The 17898-nt window shown below is 35.6% G+C and overlaps 1 protein-coding gene across 6 annotated transcripts in view; it reads right to left on the minus strand.

Moving 5' to 3' along the window:
- Window positions 1–17898, minus strand: part of TRPC4 (transient receptor potential cation channel subfamily C member 4) — a 211684-nt gene that overhangs the window by 192798 nt on the left and 988 nt on the right. The window contains exons 1-2 of one of the 6 annotated variants that reach the window (XM_023621526.2): window positions 17278–17661; window positions 12109–12180 (exon numbers count right to left, since the gene is read on the minus strand). The exons of 2 other annotated variants lie outside the window; for them this stretch is intronic. The gene's annotated coding sequence lies outside the window, so the exon portion shown is untranslated. Of the gene's footprint in view, window positions 1–12108; window positions 12181–17277; window positions 17740–17898 lie in introns of those variants that run through there. 3 more of the 6 variants (XM_070240247.1, XM_070240251.1, XM_070240248.1) reach the window with 3 other exon arrangements.

Genomic DNA, 17898 nt, shown 5'->3' on the forward strand with positions numbered 1-17898 from the left:
GACAGAAGGAAATCTTGTCATTTGAGACAACATGGATGAAGCTTGAGGGCATTATGATAAGTGAAACAATCTAGACAGGGAATGACAAATACTGTACGGTCTCACTTACATGTGGAATCTAAAAGTGAGTGGCACTCACAGAAATGAAGAGTAGAAAACTGGTTGCCAGGGCATGGGGATTGGGATGGAGAAAGTAGGGAGAGGTTGGTAAAAGGGTACAAACTTTCAGGTGTAAGATAAATAAGATCTGAGGATCTAATGTATAACATGGTGAATATAGCCAACAAAACTGTATTGTATAATTGAAATTTGCTAAGAGAGTAGAAACTAAACGTTCTCACCAAGAAAAATGATAAATATGTGTGGTGGTGGATGTCTTAATGAACTAGATGGGAGGAATCCTTTCACAAGGTATACATAAGTCAAATCACCACAATATACATTTTAAACATCTTATAATTTTACTTGTCAATTATACCTCAATAAAGCTGAAAAAATATTTAGATAGTTGTAAGTATGAATTTGATTGGTATATGAAAGTTAATAATTGCAAGAATAAACTTTGTAGGAAAAATATTTTATGTGATTCTTTTAGACACTTTTCTATTGGCGTCCTACTATGAATGATAAGTACCTAGTTTACTTATGCCATCTCTTCTCATCCTTCTCTACTTCTTCCCTCCAGTGCTCATAATTATTTTAGTATTAGGTTAAATCATACGAAGTTGTCATTTTTCCAAGAAAAAAATGATCATATATAGACAGTTTCATATGGCCCAAACTATTTTATATTTTAGAATATTATTAGTTAAATAATATTAATAAATTTATATTTAATGCTCTCTTCTTATTTTGACTCCCACCTCCTGACTTCAGTGAGCTATAAATTTATTTACACATTTTCAACTTTATAACATTTCCAGTAGGTTCTGTCACCACAGTTGGCCTTCCATCTTTTGTCTGAAGTTTAATTCTACAGTTGGAAATAAATTCCTTTGCATTATAATAACACTATGAATATTGATCACTACAGAGTCAAGTATTGGGCTGGAAATCTATTTCCTTCTCTACAAATTAAGAGTCATTCCTAAGGGAAACTTTTATGTACAAATAATTAATTTATCTTGTATCTGGACTTCAAGACAGACCCACTTAATACTAATCACCACAAAAGCAAAAATTTTGTATCAGTGGTTTGAGGTGATGCATTGTAAATACTTCTGAAATAATACAGAATAAAATAAAAAAAATAGTTGACAGTGTGCTTAAGTATATATGATGATAGGTAATTTATAGAGGATCATAATAAGCAAGCGTGCATTTAATCAAGAATATACAAGAAAAATTTTTATCTTATGCTAAACCTGTATGTCAAGAGAAATACGAATAGCCTAGGATGAGCCAATAGATAGGTAAAGGAGGATTGAGATACCCATCTACAGACCACTATAACCAGAAGCAAGAGATGAAGGCAATAAACTGGTTTTCTTTTCTGTGAGAATTTGGGCAAATCACTTGTTTTGTCTATGCCTTATTTTTTTTCTTTCTAAAAATAAAAAGTGATATGAAGGAAAAAATTTAATATGTTGCATTTCATCAAAATTAAAATATTTGCTTTGCAAATGATCCTGTTAAGATGAAATGATAAGATACAGACTTGAAGAAACTTGCAAACCACATCTACTAAATGCCTAGTATATAAAGTATTCTCAAACCTCTATGAAAAACAGAAACAAAAATGAAAAACCATTAGATAATGTGCAAAAGACAGGAAGAACCATTCCATGGAAGACAATAGGCAGATGCAAACAAACACATAAAAAGATGTTTAACGTCATTAACCACAGGAGAAATGCAAATTAATATCACCATGAGATAGCACTACTAGAAGAATGGCTAGAATGAAATAAAGAAAGGAATGACACTAAAGTAAGGATGTTACCTTATCCTGTTATTACATCCTTACATGGTAAGGATGTGGAGAAACTGGATCGTCCATTCATTGCTAGTAGAAATGTAAGGTGGGACAGTCACTCTGGAAAATAGTTTATCAGCTTCTTAATAAGCTAAACATGCAACTAAAATATGACTCAAAATTACACTCTGGGCTCATAGCCCAGAAAAATGAAGAGATATGTTCACGTAAAAATGTGTACAGAAATGTTCACAGCAGCATTATTGGTAAAGACAAAAACCTGGAAATAACCCAGGTGTCCTTCAATGGGTAAATGGTTAAAAAATGTCCAGTTCATCTACATCATAGAATACTATTCATCAATGAAAAGGAACAAATTATTGATACACACAACTCAGGGGCATTATACTGAGTAAAATAAGTCTATCTCAAAAGGTCAAATATGGTGTGATTTCAATTATATTACATTCTCAAAATGACAAAATTATAGTGATGGAAAACAAATGAATGGTTCTAGGGGTTAGAGATGGTGTCTATCAAAGAAAAAAAGAACACAAGTAAAAGTATAAATCAAGAAGCAGACCTTGGACCAACCATGTTTAAAATATACTTGAAAAGGGAAAGATAAAGATTTGGTGATTCTTCCTGAAATTGACATTGATAAACAAGAATAAGAAATGAAAAGGAAGGAATGAGGACATTGTATTTTTCCAGACATTGCACAATTGGATTTAAATCCAGTCCTTAAAAAGTTAATACTTTACCAAGCACTATAAAATCTTAAAAGGTTCAGAAACATGGTATCATACATGCTAAGACTGACACACAGGAAAACTTGAAGCTGCTCGTTAATTTATACAAGTACACTGAAAAAATGCCTCAGATTTCCAACTCGCACTTTCAGCATAATTGTTAAAAGACTTCGTTGTGGAATTTGTCAGGTTCGGGTTTATTCGAGGGCTATATTGCATACTAATTATGTGGCCTGGGAAAGCTATTTAATCATTCTAAGCCTTTAGTTTCTCCATCTGTAAAATGGGGATGGTGATAGTTGTCATGAGGCTAACAATATAAGGTAATGCAAGCAAACCAATCAGCTTGGGGCCAGCCATAGACTAGTCACTCATTAAATGTTAAGTTGTGTTACTTTGCTATTATTTTCAAAAGAAAGTTGGAAAATTTCATTCTAGCCACTATCAGAGCACCTTAAACTTCTCATACCCTTAGCTGACTGAAGTCCCAGCATCATTAAAAACTAGCTAGTTATTTAGCATGATAATTGTGTATTTGGAGGATTGCAATGTGACTGAAAGGTCCAATACAGTACCACAAAGCAAGAGATGAGAAGAATATTTGAAGAACATTATATTAGGTGGGTAACTCTTCACAAAACACTCAAAGTATTTGCTTTTACAGATCAGTGGAATAGAAATTAGAGGAATCTCTGGGTTGGGTTTGAGAGGCCCCAAATAGCTGCTCTTTCTTTAAGGATTGTCATGAGTTTAGCTTATAACCCTAAAGTCCTCCAGATGGCACCCCACAATTTTGGGGGATGACTGGTTACTTCCCTCCAGAGGTACCAGAAGATTGGCTGAAGTCCCATCACAGCCCATTGCAAAGCCTTAGATTCCCACAGTTAGATGAAATCTACGGGCTTCCTGGGTAGGAAACTCAGTGTGTAGCTATGGTGGCCCAGGTCACTGACAGGAAGGTAGCTCAGGGAGGAAGTGAGATCCTGGATCATTATGTCTTCCAGCTTGTTTACGTGTTGTCTCAACTGATATGAAAACTGTGTATCATCCACACCATGGAATACTACTAAGAAATAAAAAGAACAAGCTATTGATACATACAATGGCTTGGATGAATCCCAAGGTTGGTGCCAACTCGTTCCACTGGAAGAGAAGTCTGGCTTTAGGATGGGTTCTCCTGAAGCTCAGAGATGGTGTACTTGCTGTTGACCATGAGATGAACTCCTTTCCGTGGTGGTAGATATAGTCTTGAGGACCATGGTCACAACTATGGCATTAGATTTTGGGCTGAGGGACAGGTTAGGAATGTCAGCCCAGAGACAAATGTGGATCTCCCTTCTGAGACACAATCAACCAGCAGTGAGTCTAGAATTTAATCTAACTCCTCCCTACCTTCTGAGGAAATCTCAGTGCTCCTTCACTCAGGCCATCCACCAGTGCCTCACTGTACTTCAAGGCAATATTAAACCGGAAGGGGTAAGACAGATTCTCCAGCCACCAAAGTTTCAGCACTGACAACTTAACTCTCAACTTGTCAGGCTGGAGCTGAGCCCATGCTGTGTTTGAATCCAATCATGGTCAAGTCTGTACTGGGAAGACAACATTCCCTTCATCCATTCCTGTATCTCTTTTGCACAGATTAAAACTATGATTCATTAAAAAAAGACATATAATGCACACCTTAGGGTAAACAAGGTCTGATCTGGATCATATAAAAACAGCTAGCAGATATGTTAATCATATGCTGGAATGATACTGATGGTAAAATCAGAGATGATGCCTCATATGCAACTTTTGATAATATCTTGGATATGATCTGGTGTAATATAGTGTTGGGCACATCTTCAGAGCATGTTTAAGAAATATTTTATATCAGGCCTTAGGCAATCTTAGCAATAACAGTTATAGCTGTAACACAAACAGCAGTGAGCAATAGCACTTATCTATCCTTTTAGAATGAACTTTGAGTGGGAGGAATGAAGATTGCCCAGAAAACCAGAGGCCTGAAAAAAATCTCACCTCAGTGACAGAGAGGTCAAATTGCTACTGCATTATATTGTCTCTACTTTTTGTTCAGTTAATAGTGTGTTTGCTATTCAATAAGAAAGAGGTATTAGTCAGAACTTCATTACAACTGATTTGTGCCACATTAATATGGTTTTATTTAGAATTTATTATTTTATACAAAATAGCTTTAAAATGGTTGTTTAGTTTCTAATGTCAAAGACTTGGTAATTTTGCAAGAATAATGTTACCTGTGTGCTAATAAAAAATAATCAGGTTAAAGATTCCAAAACTCCTTTGTGATTGCTATATTTATCTCTCTGTGGGTATAATCGTGTATCCATACTGTACCATATGAGTATAATTTCTTTCTTTTAAAAATTTTGACTAAATTTTTCAAATTTAGTCAAATTTAAATTCAAAATATAAAAGGAGAAGTACGTATGCTTCTGACTATGATAGAATGGCATGTAGTGGACTAACATTCTTTCTGATAACATTTAGAACAGCTGGGTAAATATAAATAAACAAGCAAATAAACAAATCTTGTCTAAAGAAGAGCTGCAGAGCTAACTAGGACTTGAGGAGCCAAGATCCTGGATGGAGAGAAGCCACAAGAGATGAATTGACCTTCTACAAACCATGTTTCCTCTCAAGGAATTTACCAAGGTAACCAAACGCAAGGTTCTCATGTCCTGGTAAGAAGGGAGACAGACGGAAGCGAGTCTCACACTCAGCAGGTCTTCTCACAAGGCATTTGTTAAAATCTTAAGCTTTACAGGAAAATAAGTAAGACTCTTATCAGAAGGATGCTGAAAATCAGAGGACAGTATTCTTCGATCTCACAAAAATGCAGAAATGAAATTCATTATTCAGGAACTTAGAGAAGTGGACTTATTAAATAGCCAAGGTTCTCAGACCCAAGAGTCCTATAACATAACAACAGGGGTTAATCAGGCGTTCTCAGAGCCTTGCAAAAGTGAAAATTAGCATCTCTGCAGCTCACTTTGTGACTGGATTAAGATGTCTACACTCATTCTATCTGCCTGCCAGAAGACAGGGGGTATCCTCTCTGAGAGAGGGTGGTAAAGCTTCTACAATTTTTGATACACATTTGTCATCTTTAAATAAAAAAGCATGAGGCATTCCAAGAAAAAATTAAGAAAAACAGACCAACACATAACCCTGTTATTGGAGTTATCAGCCTCAGGCTTTAAACTAAATGAGCTAATCAACAATATTCAGAAATTAGATGGAAAAATGGAAAATTTTATGAGAGATATAAAATCTATAGAAAAGAATTAAAACACTAAAGGTGAAAAAATGTAAGAATTGAAATTAACAACTTAATAAATGATTTTAACACCAGATAGGACATGGTAAAAAAAAAAAAAAAAGGAGGATTCATGAATGGGAAATAAGGTAGCAAAAAATATCCAGATTACAGCACAGAGAGCAAAAATGGATGGTAAAGACACTAACAGAAGACTTAAAGGAATGCTAGAAATAGCGCAGAGTACAAAGGTAAAAATGCGTATTTGGAGGCCTTAGGGGGAAAGAAAGGAAGGTGTAAGACTATACCTGAAGAGGGAATGACCAAGAATTTTCCAAAATTGATGAAAGATACCAAGCCATATCTAAGAAATGCTCTAAATGTTAAGCAGTAAAAATCCAAAGATATCACCTACATACACTATTGTAAAATTCCTAAATGGACTAACAGAAAACATAAAAGCAACCAAAAATAAAGAACGTTATGCAATAATCAAAGGTTCAATAATCAGATTAATGTCTGACTTCTCAAAAGAAATGATGGAAGTCAAAAGTCAATTTAGCTGCATATTTAAAGTACAGTAGGGGGTTGCTTAATGACGGGAATATGTTCTGAGAAAGTCGTTATTAGGCAATTTCGTTGCTGCGTGAACACGATAAAATGTACTGAAAGGGAACAAAATTTACCACCCCAAAATGTGTCTCTTTAAAATGAGGATTATTTTAGGTTGATTATTTTTAAGACGCAAAAGATTCAGAAAGTTTTTCTTGTTACCTCCCCTTTAACTGCCTAAAAGAATTTGGATAAAAATACTTGTCTCAGGAAGTGAGCCACCACCTTAGAATAACATGAACTAGATGGGAGACAAGGAGGAACCTAGAAAAGCCTGTTTACTGGGCTCCTCCCTGTATTCTTCTGTTTCTCTGTGGCCAAACACTTGTTTTCCAAACATTTGCTACTTTTCACCTACCTGTGAATCGCCTTCCTTCCCTTTGAAGTCCCTGACTCTCCCCATCCCTAACATCTTCTTTTGTCTTTAGCTGAGGATGCTATTTAAGGTGAGGGCTTTGGCCATTTTGGCCAGTTACTCAGTTTTCTTGGGTTTCTCTCATGTATACATGTTATTAAATTTTTCTTTGTTTTCCTCCTGTTAATCTGTCCCACATCAATTTAATTCTTAGACCAGCCAGAAAAACCTAGAGGGGTAGAGGAAAATTTCTTCCTCCTCTACAGTACTTACACAAACCTAGATGTTATAGCCCTCTACACACTCAGACTACATGGTACTAATCATATGGGACAACCATCATTTATGCAGTACCTAGTTGATCAAAATGTTGCTATGTAGCGTGACTGTACTGAAAGAAAATAATTTTCCATCTGGAATACACTAACCAATGAAACTGGCTTTAAAAGTGAGGGGAAAAAGAAAACATTTTCAATCAAACAAAAACTGAGAAAATTCATTGCCAAATACTGACACTAAACATACTAAAGAGAACTCTTGGTTGCCCACAGAGACATGGTAGTACTAGAAGGATTAGAGGCCATCTAGAAGCAGCAAATGTAGTATCTGCAATTATAAAAATTAAAAAAACTAAAGTAGAAAGTACAACAGGTTTATAGTTGTTCGTGAAAACCATTAAAAATTAAATCTATCCAGCAAGTCCTCTCCCCCTTAAATTTATGTGTGTCAGTGTATATAAAGTTTTATTTTTTTAAAGATAAACATACTATCCCTCAAATTTACTTCAACCTACTCTAGCATAAGAAATAAGGACAACAATAGCTCATCAAAAGTCAGATAAATATTTTGATTGGTTGGTCTTATGTTTATATTTCAAATAATTGACAAACTCTTCCAAAGAACTTGCAAGAATTTTAGGAAAAGAAACTGAAAGTATTTGTTGCATTAATTAAAATTAAAATGTTAGACTCCTTTTAAAATAAACAATTAGCTATGATTAATAGATCAATAATATATCTTAAGTATTTTGCCATTTCAGATAAGACATTTGAAAATCTCCATTTAGTGGGTAGTTTTAGGATTTATCCTTATGATCGTAGTGAGCATTCATTTTAGTATAAAACACAAAAATGGCCAGAAGTCCCAGCACCAACCATATAATGATTTTCTCCTCCCAATGGAGCAGAGAGTACAATTGATCATTTTTCTTAAACACAATGCATTAAATTCATTGTTCCCATCCTTGTGCACCATTGGAGAATGTAACAATATGAAATTTCGTTTCTTAAAATCCTTTGCTAAGCCCTTCTTGATATGAAATTTTCTTAAATATATTAGGAAGAAACTTCTAACCTAAAGAAAAGAAACTAGTAATAGTGTTTCACCAGAAGTCATACTTCAATAAAGGCTACAATTGAATTTCACCATGAACACAGGATGTTACCACAATTTTATAAATGTTCATAAAAATAAATGTTCATCATACTTTCCATCTACATATGGAAGTACTCTGGTCTGGTTGAGGCAGCATTTATATATGGCAACGCTGTGTTATAAGCCTCCAGTCTATGAGGGAGGAGCCTTAAATCCAGGAGCAACTAGACAACTGAAGAAGCCCATCTGTAGGTAGAAGAGTGATGGAGTGCAAGCAATAGATATTACTAAATGTTGCACTGGAAATGAACCAAAGGTTCTATGAAACCCTGTGAGTGTCAGTGTTTTTGGTATACTTGTATATCCATTTCATTACGGTTAATATAATCAAAGTAAACCCTGGCAGACCCTGAAATATTTCTAAAAGCTATTGAATGCCAATGTATTTTATGAGTAGAGATTCTCTTTAACTATATTAAATATTTGACCCATAATCCTTGTATATTTTCATAGATGAGAAGATCTTATTCTAACTCTTAAGACCAATAGCATTATAAGAATGTAGCTCAGCTTTCAGTTAACTTTCTTTAAATAAACTGAAACGAGTCAAGGTTATATGCTTCAAACATATCTAGGTTATTCAACAATGGATCATTTTAAATACTCAGTTTGTTTACTTCTTAATCAAGTTGTGTCCTGCCTCTACTTTTACTTTGTAGATATTTACATTTAAAAACATCAGAGGCTAAAATATTATAGTATAAAACAGGTCTTCTGCATTTTGTGTTGCCAAAAATTATTACCATTAACTATTAATCTAAAAAGGGGCAATTTTCAAATTTAATCATACCCAATATTTCAATTACAGCAATGTAATAACTTATAAAAAAGTATTTAAGCATATTAGAAAGTTCTGGTTTTAGTGGCTCACTACTAAGTACAACAGAATAGAAAGCAGTCTTTGTTCTTCAACTTCAAGTTGTTGATATTTCATATATTGGGAAAATTCTTTATCCTAAGTACTATTATAATGAAATGTTTTCTCATTAAAACTTCTTTTATTCATGAAAGGGCAAAATCATTTGCTGGTTCGCTTTGTTCCAAGAACGTGCTGGAGTGCTAAATGAAAATATGCAGTTCAGCTCTCCAAGTAGCTTGCACATTACAAACCAAAATGTTAAGCTGTGAGGTTAAAATGAACTAGATAAGCAAAGAAGTCTTTTCCCTCTGCCAACATTTCTTTTTATACAGCACCTACAGAGGGACATATCTTTTTCTTTTTCAGAGACAAAGCTATTTAATATCCTAAGGAGTAATAGTAACCCTAATATGTGACTGTTCTTTAAAAATATTTCTTTCTCCTTAATTGTAGAGGCTCTCAGAGGCTTAGAGGTAGGCATTCTGATTATTTCACACGCTGACTCGCAGAAAGCAAAGTTCTGACAAAGAGGGTAGTCCTAGGAACGTAGGTCCCAGAATGATTGTTAAAAGATTAAGGTAGCTATTTGGGTTCCTTTTTTGTTCCCAATATTTAAGACAATGTAAAAGATGGCCTTTGCTAGGTCATCAATCCGTTCTCAGCTGTAGACAGAAGAGCTCACTAGAAAACACGAACAGTGGTTACTGAAAACTCCAAGATGACTCTAGGATGAATCCACCCCTCCAAGCATATCTTGAGGCAAGGTCCTCTATGTCTCAAGGCAAAGGATGGTGAGGATCCAAGTCACTCCATCCCCAGCTCTAAACCTGGCTTCTTTTCTTAGGTTTGCTTCATTGGTTCCAGGGGATTTTGGGCAACATGTAGCTGTCTCACCACAAATCCATCAAGACTCTGGAAGACAACTTATCTCCTAATATATGCCTCCTTTGAACAATAATTTACTAGTATTTATATAGAAAAGGAAAGCATCATGTTTAACAGTGTCAAGGATGATTTTTAAATTTAATATAGATTTACAGTTGGAAAACCCAAGTCTCACTCATAGGAAACAGTAATCGGAGACAAGGACGGTGCATTAGGATTTCTTCTAACATAACCCAGTGTTATTTTTTTATTTCCAAACATAGGCTATATCTATTTTAATACAATTTGTGTTATTTCCTTAATAAGTTCTCTATTTCAGTGAGAAAGTATCAGGAGACAATAAACAGTAAGACGTCTGTAAGATAATATGGGATACTGGAACGTGCTAATAAGAGGTTTATGAGAATCCCTTGCTGAAATCTTCAAGAAAAAGGAAAATATTTGCCTGTCTGTACTCTTCAGGTCTAGAAGAGTGACTGTCATGCACTAAATGAGCCCCTAATAAAGCTTTCTATATGTGTGTGTGTGTATATATATATTATGTTATATATGTGTATATTACAAAGAATCATTTAGTAAGACTTGAGAGTCTTGTTTAAAAACAGGCTTTTGAATTAGATGATCTTCCAAGTCATCCATTACATATCAAGCCATTCTACAGGGACGCTGCTACATTGGCAAATAACTTCCATTGTCTTTTATGGGCTACTCTACGCTCTTTGCTAACAATTTGTATCTCACTTTCTCTGATAATTCCTCTGTAGGCATTACCTTAAGAGATTATCACCCAGGAGCAGTCTCCCATCCTTTCATTATTGCTTACACAGCAATCTATGTATATACTTATATGAGGCTAGATGAAATTAAACAAGGCCCAACTGTGCTTTTCAAACTACAACCACAATAGAAGGTAATTTATTTAAACTGTAGCCTTCAGTGTGATCTTCAGGGTGTGCAGCTTCACTCCACTTAGCATGAAAAAGATCTTTACATAAAATGATATTCATCCTGTCACGAAAACTTGGGACAATGGTATATAAAGCATTGTCCCTTTAGATTCTCCATTCTTCACTCATTCTCCATTCATTCACTTCACTACACATCATGCCTGTCCTCTCATCCCTGCATTGTGTTTTTGGGCATTCATGTTGGTGTGTGCCCAGTTACTTGAAAGAACAGCATATTAAAATAAAGGAGTTGAGCATAGTGGCTGACAACAGATCAATCATCCATGCATTAATTTATTGCATTCATATATTCAAAAAGTATACATTGAACACTATACTAATTCTATGAAAATAAAAATTACAACTCAACATGCTACAAACTACGATCCTGGTAGGCACAGGATACCAGCTTACACAGTTGTGTTGTTTTTCCACGATCATTTAGAGGTAAAATACATAAAAAAATAGTAGAATATCTGAACGCTTTTCCTAAACCTTGATTTGTAACAATTCCACTCTCAATGAAGTAGAATGAAAGGACCAAAAAAAAAAAAAAGTTCGTGTTACCTACAACTGGACACCATGTACTGTCAAGTCTTTGAGGTGACATCTCAAATTAATTTACCAAATAGAATCACTCCAAAGAAGTCTCTGGCTTTCTCTAGTTCACCTTAGAAATACTTGTATGTGTCCTCTTTCAACCCTAACCACACTTCTCACAGTGTAATGAAACAAAAACTCTCCCTTAAGAATTTCATCACAGCACCATTCAAAGTAAAATACATTAATAATTGGTTATATAAATCCTGCGAAAATGAGCACTAAGGAGTAACTAGTTGAGTGGAAGTTACATTCATTGAATAACTGTGGGTTAATTATTTTTAGAACGTAGGAAATAATATAGTACTCAATATATCACATAAGTGTAATACTATTATAGCTGGCTTCATTATATGGAGAAATATGCTCAAAATTCAGACAACTAAGGTATTACAAAACAGCAAAATAAATTAATTATGCCCAATTACAAACGCATAATATTTACGACGATCTAATTCAGTTAAAAACTCACACATTTTTTGAGCATCCTCTGGGTTTCTTAAAGGAGTTTACTGTCTAGTTCAGGAGACAGACCTCTACCCACCTGCAAGGCAGAATATAACAAGGTTTGCTTGTATTTATACTTCAACACCTGGAGACAGGAAGGAAACTTTCAAGGAGACAGTAACATTGAGCTAGGCTTTAGTGCTTGGGGAACATTTTGACAGGAAGCAATAAAGTAAAAGGTGTTCTATACAGAGGGAGCTTTACCAGGAAATGCAAAGATGAAGAGCTTACTCGTGTCATCCATCTATTTATCCAATTAGTCACTTACCAATAGTCAACAAATATCTACTAAATGGATGCCACTTCAGTGCCAATTTTCGTAATGGCATTACATGTATTTAAAGAAACTACGTCTTTAACTTCAGTGTTAATAGGTCTTTGAACATAATCACATCCGTTTTAACTTCAGGTATGTTTTTAAAAAACCCAGAAAAGTTCTTACAATGTGCTGCCAGCTGATAGATGTCTTCTGGGATTTATGAATGAGAACTCCCTTTGCTATGTATCAAGGGATGTCAAAAATAATCAGGCAATTAATATTTCACATAAAATGAAGACAAAACACTTGTCTAGAAATTTTATGTAACATTGATAAGATGCCATATATAACTAACATGTCTTAACATGACTGCTTTTTCTATGAAGACATTTTATTAATAGTCTACAGATGCTCTAACATTTTGAAGGAGAACTTTTTATTTAGAAATTATAATCTCATGACTATTTAAAGAAAAATTTATAACCTTGAATTTTATCCATGAAACTAAACCCTTTTCCTCTTTCCACACATATTACATTTATATTCAAGAGTAAAAAAAGAAATCATTTTGAGAACAACCTGCTTGAGGTGAGTAGTGTATCTCTTGCTTGGCTTCAAAACTGATGGAGGTTTAGTCAACAGAATATTGTTTTCAATTTTAGCCTCATAATGGGGTTGTCTATGCCCCAATGTTACATCATTTGAAAAATTAATTAAATAAATAGCTGTAAGAATCCAGTGAATTTATGAATCTTGTTAAAAGATTACTAATTTTATTTTAGAAACCATAAGAATTAAGTAAAAAGAATACAGGATTTAGAATCAAGTAGACACGGATTCAAGTCCTCACTCTACCACGAAGCAGCTTTGTGACTTTTTAGAAATTTAATCTTTTCAGACTCTTTAAAAGGTGGTAATAATTCTTCGGTTTTAAGCTAGATGTGAAGATAAACATGAGAAAAAGTTTACTTTTTTAAAAAACTTATATGTCCATAGCATAGTGCCTGGCATACATTAAGTATCCATAAATATTGCCCCCTTTTCTTCTTTTCCTTTTTTCATGATAGTTTGTTTTTCCGTCTTAAATAAATTTTAGTTCTTGATGGTATTTGTTCAAGGAAACTATTTATGGTGACTTTTTCAACATATTTCAAAAATATAACAGCAAACTACAAGCAGAATGTAGTGAATGCATATCTGATTCATTTCATTGCACTTGCCATTTCTTAAAAAGAACGCAGTGTGTTAGATAAAGCTATCAAGGCATTTTTTAAATTAATGTTTTAATTAACATTTATAATTTTATGTGTAAAACTATACCCATGTGTCAGCTGTTGCCTCTTAAGCAGCCATTACTCTATGAACTGCTGTATTTCAAAGGAAACGTTTTTTAAGGGAGACAAAACACACGCTAATATTAATGGAATATCATCTACAGTTTAGTTACAGGAGCAGATCAAGTAGTGAAGCTGTTATCTCTCTTTCATATCCTATTTAAGTGAAACCGAAGTTTCAGAAGGATCATTGAGATTTTTAAAAAATGTAAATAGATTTCATTTACTGAATAGTTCACAGAACAACGTAGTTGTAAATTGATGTATTTTCAATGTACGTGTCTTTAATTTTCAGTTTCATAAATAAGTAGCTTCTTTTCCTAAATGTATTTTTTATCACAGAGTTATTTTGGTAGTACAATGTTCTCGGAGATTAGGCCTATTTTTATGCTGGTTAAAAAGATATAGCCATGATATTATATCCCTAATCAAAACATTCTTGAATCTCTTAAAATATTGAGGTCCCAGTGCATCTGAGAGGATTAGAACTAGAAAACATGAGAGGAAAGGTAGTTCTAAAGCAAGTTTTCATCACAACTAGATAGAAGAAAATGTCCAATGGAAGTTGGGTTGAACTAGTCAGTTTTAATGTTTATTGGTGGGGAGTGATGGAGCATAAATTAGGTTAAAAGCCAAGATTTTTATTTTGAGCTGTCTCCTCAATCTCATTTTCAATAAGAACTCAAATGCTTACGGTGGGTTTTCCACAGATATTAAATAGGTGAATAACACAGGTTTCAATTTAGCCCAGACAATCCAATGTGGAAAGTCAAGATGCACATTAGAAGCTGATCTCATAAAATGTTTAGCAATGACGATATTGGAAAAGGAAAATTTAATTTATTATAATCCCCTTCACCTATCTCATTTTCAACAATAAGACAATCACATTTTCATAAAAATATATTCAGTCCACAGTTTTACTATCCTAGCTACTCTTTAGCACTTCTCATATATATAACTTTATTTGCAAAGTCCTTTATCTTTTTGAGCACTGATATTCAGATATTAACTATTGTACTAATGTGTGCATATATTTATTTTTGTTCCAATATATGAATTAATTTGAAATGGTAGATTATTTTAGTTTTCAGCTGCTAAATGTAATGTTGATAACTTGAGTTGCCATAAATTATCCTGGCAATTAAACATGCAGGTACAAAAATGTAACAATATTTTAAACAATATGTTTGTGAAAGTAAGTTTTAATTCAGCAGGGTTAATTAGCATATCCTAAAGGCTATTATAATACTTTCATAGAAATTTAATCATGTTTATAATAGGGTTTAAGTTTAAAAGTTTAAATTTGTGTACTAAACAAAATATTCAAATTTCCCCTAATCAGAATGAATAAAAGCAACATTCTGGTGTTTCCTATTTATGTAAAGTATAAATTAATTAAGGTTATCTTATATGGAAAGTTATTTGTTCTCTTACTATTTTAATAACCAAAGTGGCCACAAAATTTATACAGAACTTTAATTTTCTTATGGTTTTCTCTGTGCATTTTGGACTTGACCTTCCAGGAATACCAGCAACAGAGAAATAAACAGTATGAAAGTTACAAAATTTTAGCTCTTATAAGTAGTAATAGAAATCTATTCCCAAACCTCATATCTTTGAGAACCACCACTAAGTAATTAAATTGAAACTTATTTTCAAGATCAGAGATTTTCAGACACACTGTTAATATTTGACAGGTTTTGTTAAAGAGACATGTCTCTTGTATCTGTTGAACTTAGATGCTTTATGCTTTGATGAATGCCCATGTTCCTTTAAGTTCTTACTTAAGAGGAAGAACTTTTCTAAATTTGCAATTACGAGTCTTCTCACTATGCCTTATTTAAACTGTTTATCTATCTATCTACTCATTCAGTGAATAGTAAGCAGCTCTTAGGTATCAATCTCATCAACCTGTTAGTGTGTATTTTTCTTTCTGCATAACTTCCTTGGCATAAATCTATCTGCTCTTCACTCCACAACAGCAATAGCAGGCTTAGCCGTGTAGCTGAGCTCTGATTAGAGCTCTGTTGAAAGGCTTTCCAGCTCTGTGGTCTCTTATTCATAAGTAATGTAAGTGCTTTCTTTCCTTCTACCTGTACTAACTTTTATTAATCCAAGACATTTGCATAAAATACTTAGATAAAGCCTATTAACGTCTACTGATGTGCTGATTTGCATTAACTGCATTAATTCATAAATCTAGTTTTTAAAGTGCTTCTTTAACAATGTCTTACTGAATTTTGATTCTAATATCCAAAGTACTAGATATGTCTATACCTTACTGATTTTTTTGCCTTAAACACTCAAGGGGGAATGTGTCCTGGTCTACTGACCAGGTGAATAGAAATGGGTAACACAAATGTAAGTTTAAATAGCAAACCATAACACGGTAATGATGATTTCATTCTTTTAACATATCCACCCACTCTTACTCTCGCTGTTTAATTCAGTTTTACTTAAAAATAAAAAAAAAACTTCACTTAACCTTTTTTCTTAAATAATTTGTAATATGTTTTGTTTGTGATTACCATGATAGGAAAGCCAGAAATTATATGAGACCTGAAAGTTTTTTTTTTTTTCAGTTTTACAAGTCTGTTCTAAATGTGTTTTTAATAAAACAAGTAAACCTTGCTTCCACCCCTCCTTCCACTCTTCTGGCTTGGAGCTTACTCAGTAAGCTACCTGCTGCATTTTATAGCTGCAGAATTTAACCGGGAAGGGCTCCTCTAAGAAACCATGTGAACAGGGATGCACCATAGTGGACACAACAGAGTAAATACAGACAAGAACAGAACTCCTTTTCTCAGTCTCCTCCAAACCCCCCATCCCCTTCCAGTATTCTCAGTCACAAAAGCCAGCTGAGTCCACAGCTGGGATAACAAGTTGTGCTATGAATTTCAGTGATTTCCCCAAGTAGCAAACAGGGTCATTGGCTTAATTGGAATTTCAGTTGCCAAGCTAACTAGGAATCCCTAGCCTGGGTCCAGCAACACAGATAAAAATGTTTCTGCTTCCTGATAGAGAATGAAAATGACGCAGAGTGTAATTGATCGGCAGGATATTGATCATTAACCTCTCTTCATTCCCCCAGTTTAGGTACCAGAGAGTCGAGGGCTCATTTATGTACTCCCAGGGGCCACTAAGATCTCCATTTTCCCCAAATGCATAAAAGGCTAAAAACAGCCTTTCTCCTCAGCACCACGGCGTGGCTGCAGCTGCTTTGTTTACCATATAAGTCACACCGGGGGTTCACTCCTCGCCCTCTCCCCTGCTTTAAAGCCCGGTGCGGTGAGAGGCTGAGAAGCATCCTCCAACTCCCGCTCAGCCCGGGTCAACCACAGAAAGCTTCACAAATCGGTTCCGAGCCTTAAAGAGAAACCATGCAGCTGGAGCCTTTTGAACTCCTAACCTCCAGGGATGTCCGCCTCCCAAGAGGGATCGGGCTTCCCAGGCAGCTTGAGAAACTTAACCGAGATCTCAGAAAGGAGGCGAGGTGCAGCTCCGGTCAAGTGGAGCTCTGAGGCGACACCCTCTTTACCTGGAAAGTTGCAATCTTCTGGCTGGAGAGGGATCGATCCGAGGACGGGCGGCACGGGTGCTACGCCGGGTGAGAGCACGTCCGGCAAATTCCAATGGGATTTCCTTAGTCGTTGCCGAGTTTTGGAGCATTCCAAGGAAAACGCACGAAGCTGGAGCCCACGCAGCTGGCACTGAACTGGGCGGAGTGAGGATCCTCTGAGAACGATGCCATGGGAGGCGGGGGAGGGGAGGCTCTGGAGGAGGAGGTGAGCGCCAGGGGAGGAGAACCTCGCCCACCCCCGCCCCCACTGATCCCTCGGGGTAAAGTTAACGTTCTCACGGCTGACAGCGCTGAGCCCAGAGGAGGGCACCTCGCCTTCCGTCCCGGGCGGCTGCCTGACTCAGGGTCTGCCCAGTCCCTGCTCAGAAGGGACAGCTGTGAAGATGCGCGTCCCACGCACCGCTCTGCGCGGCGGTGGATGGAGGGGACCCGCGCGCGGGCAGGTCTCCGACTCGGCTGCCTGGGATTAGCCTCCACTGCTCTGGGCCAACTGCTTGAGGTCAGCCAGTTGGGCAGGCAAGCTGACCACAAGCCAGCCCTCCTCTGGCCACGTCGGTGGCCGGAACGCACTCTGCGGTC

The sequence above is a fragment of the Equus caballus genome, chromosome 17 (assembly GCF_041296265.1).
Source record: "Equus caballus isolate H_3958 breed thoroughbred chromosome 17, TB-T2T, whole genome shotgun sequence".
Lineage (NCBI taxonomy): Eukaryota > Metazoa > Chordata > Mammalia > Perissodactyla > Equidae > Equus > Equus caballus.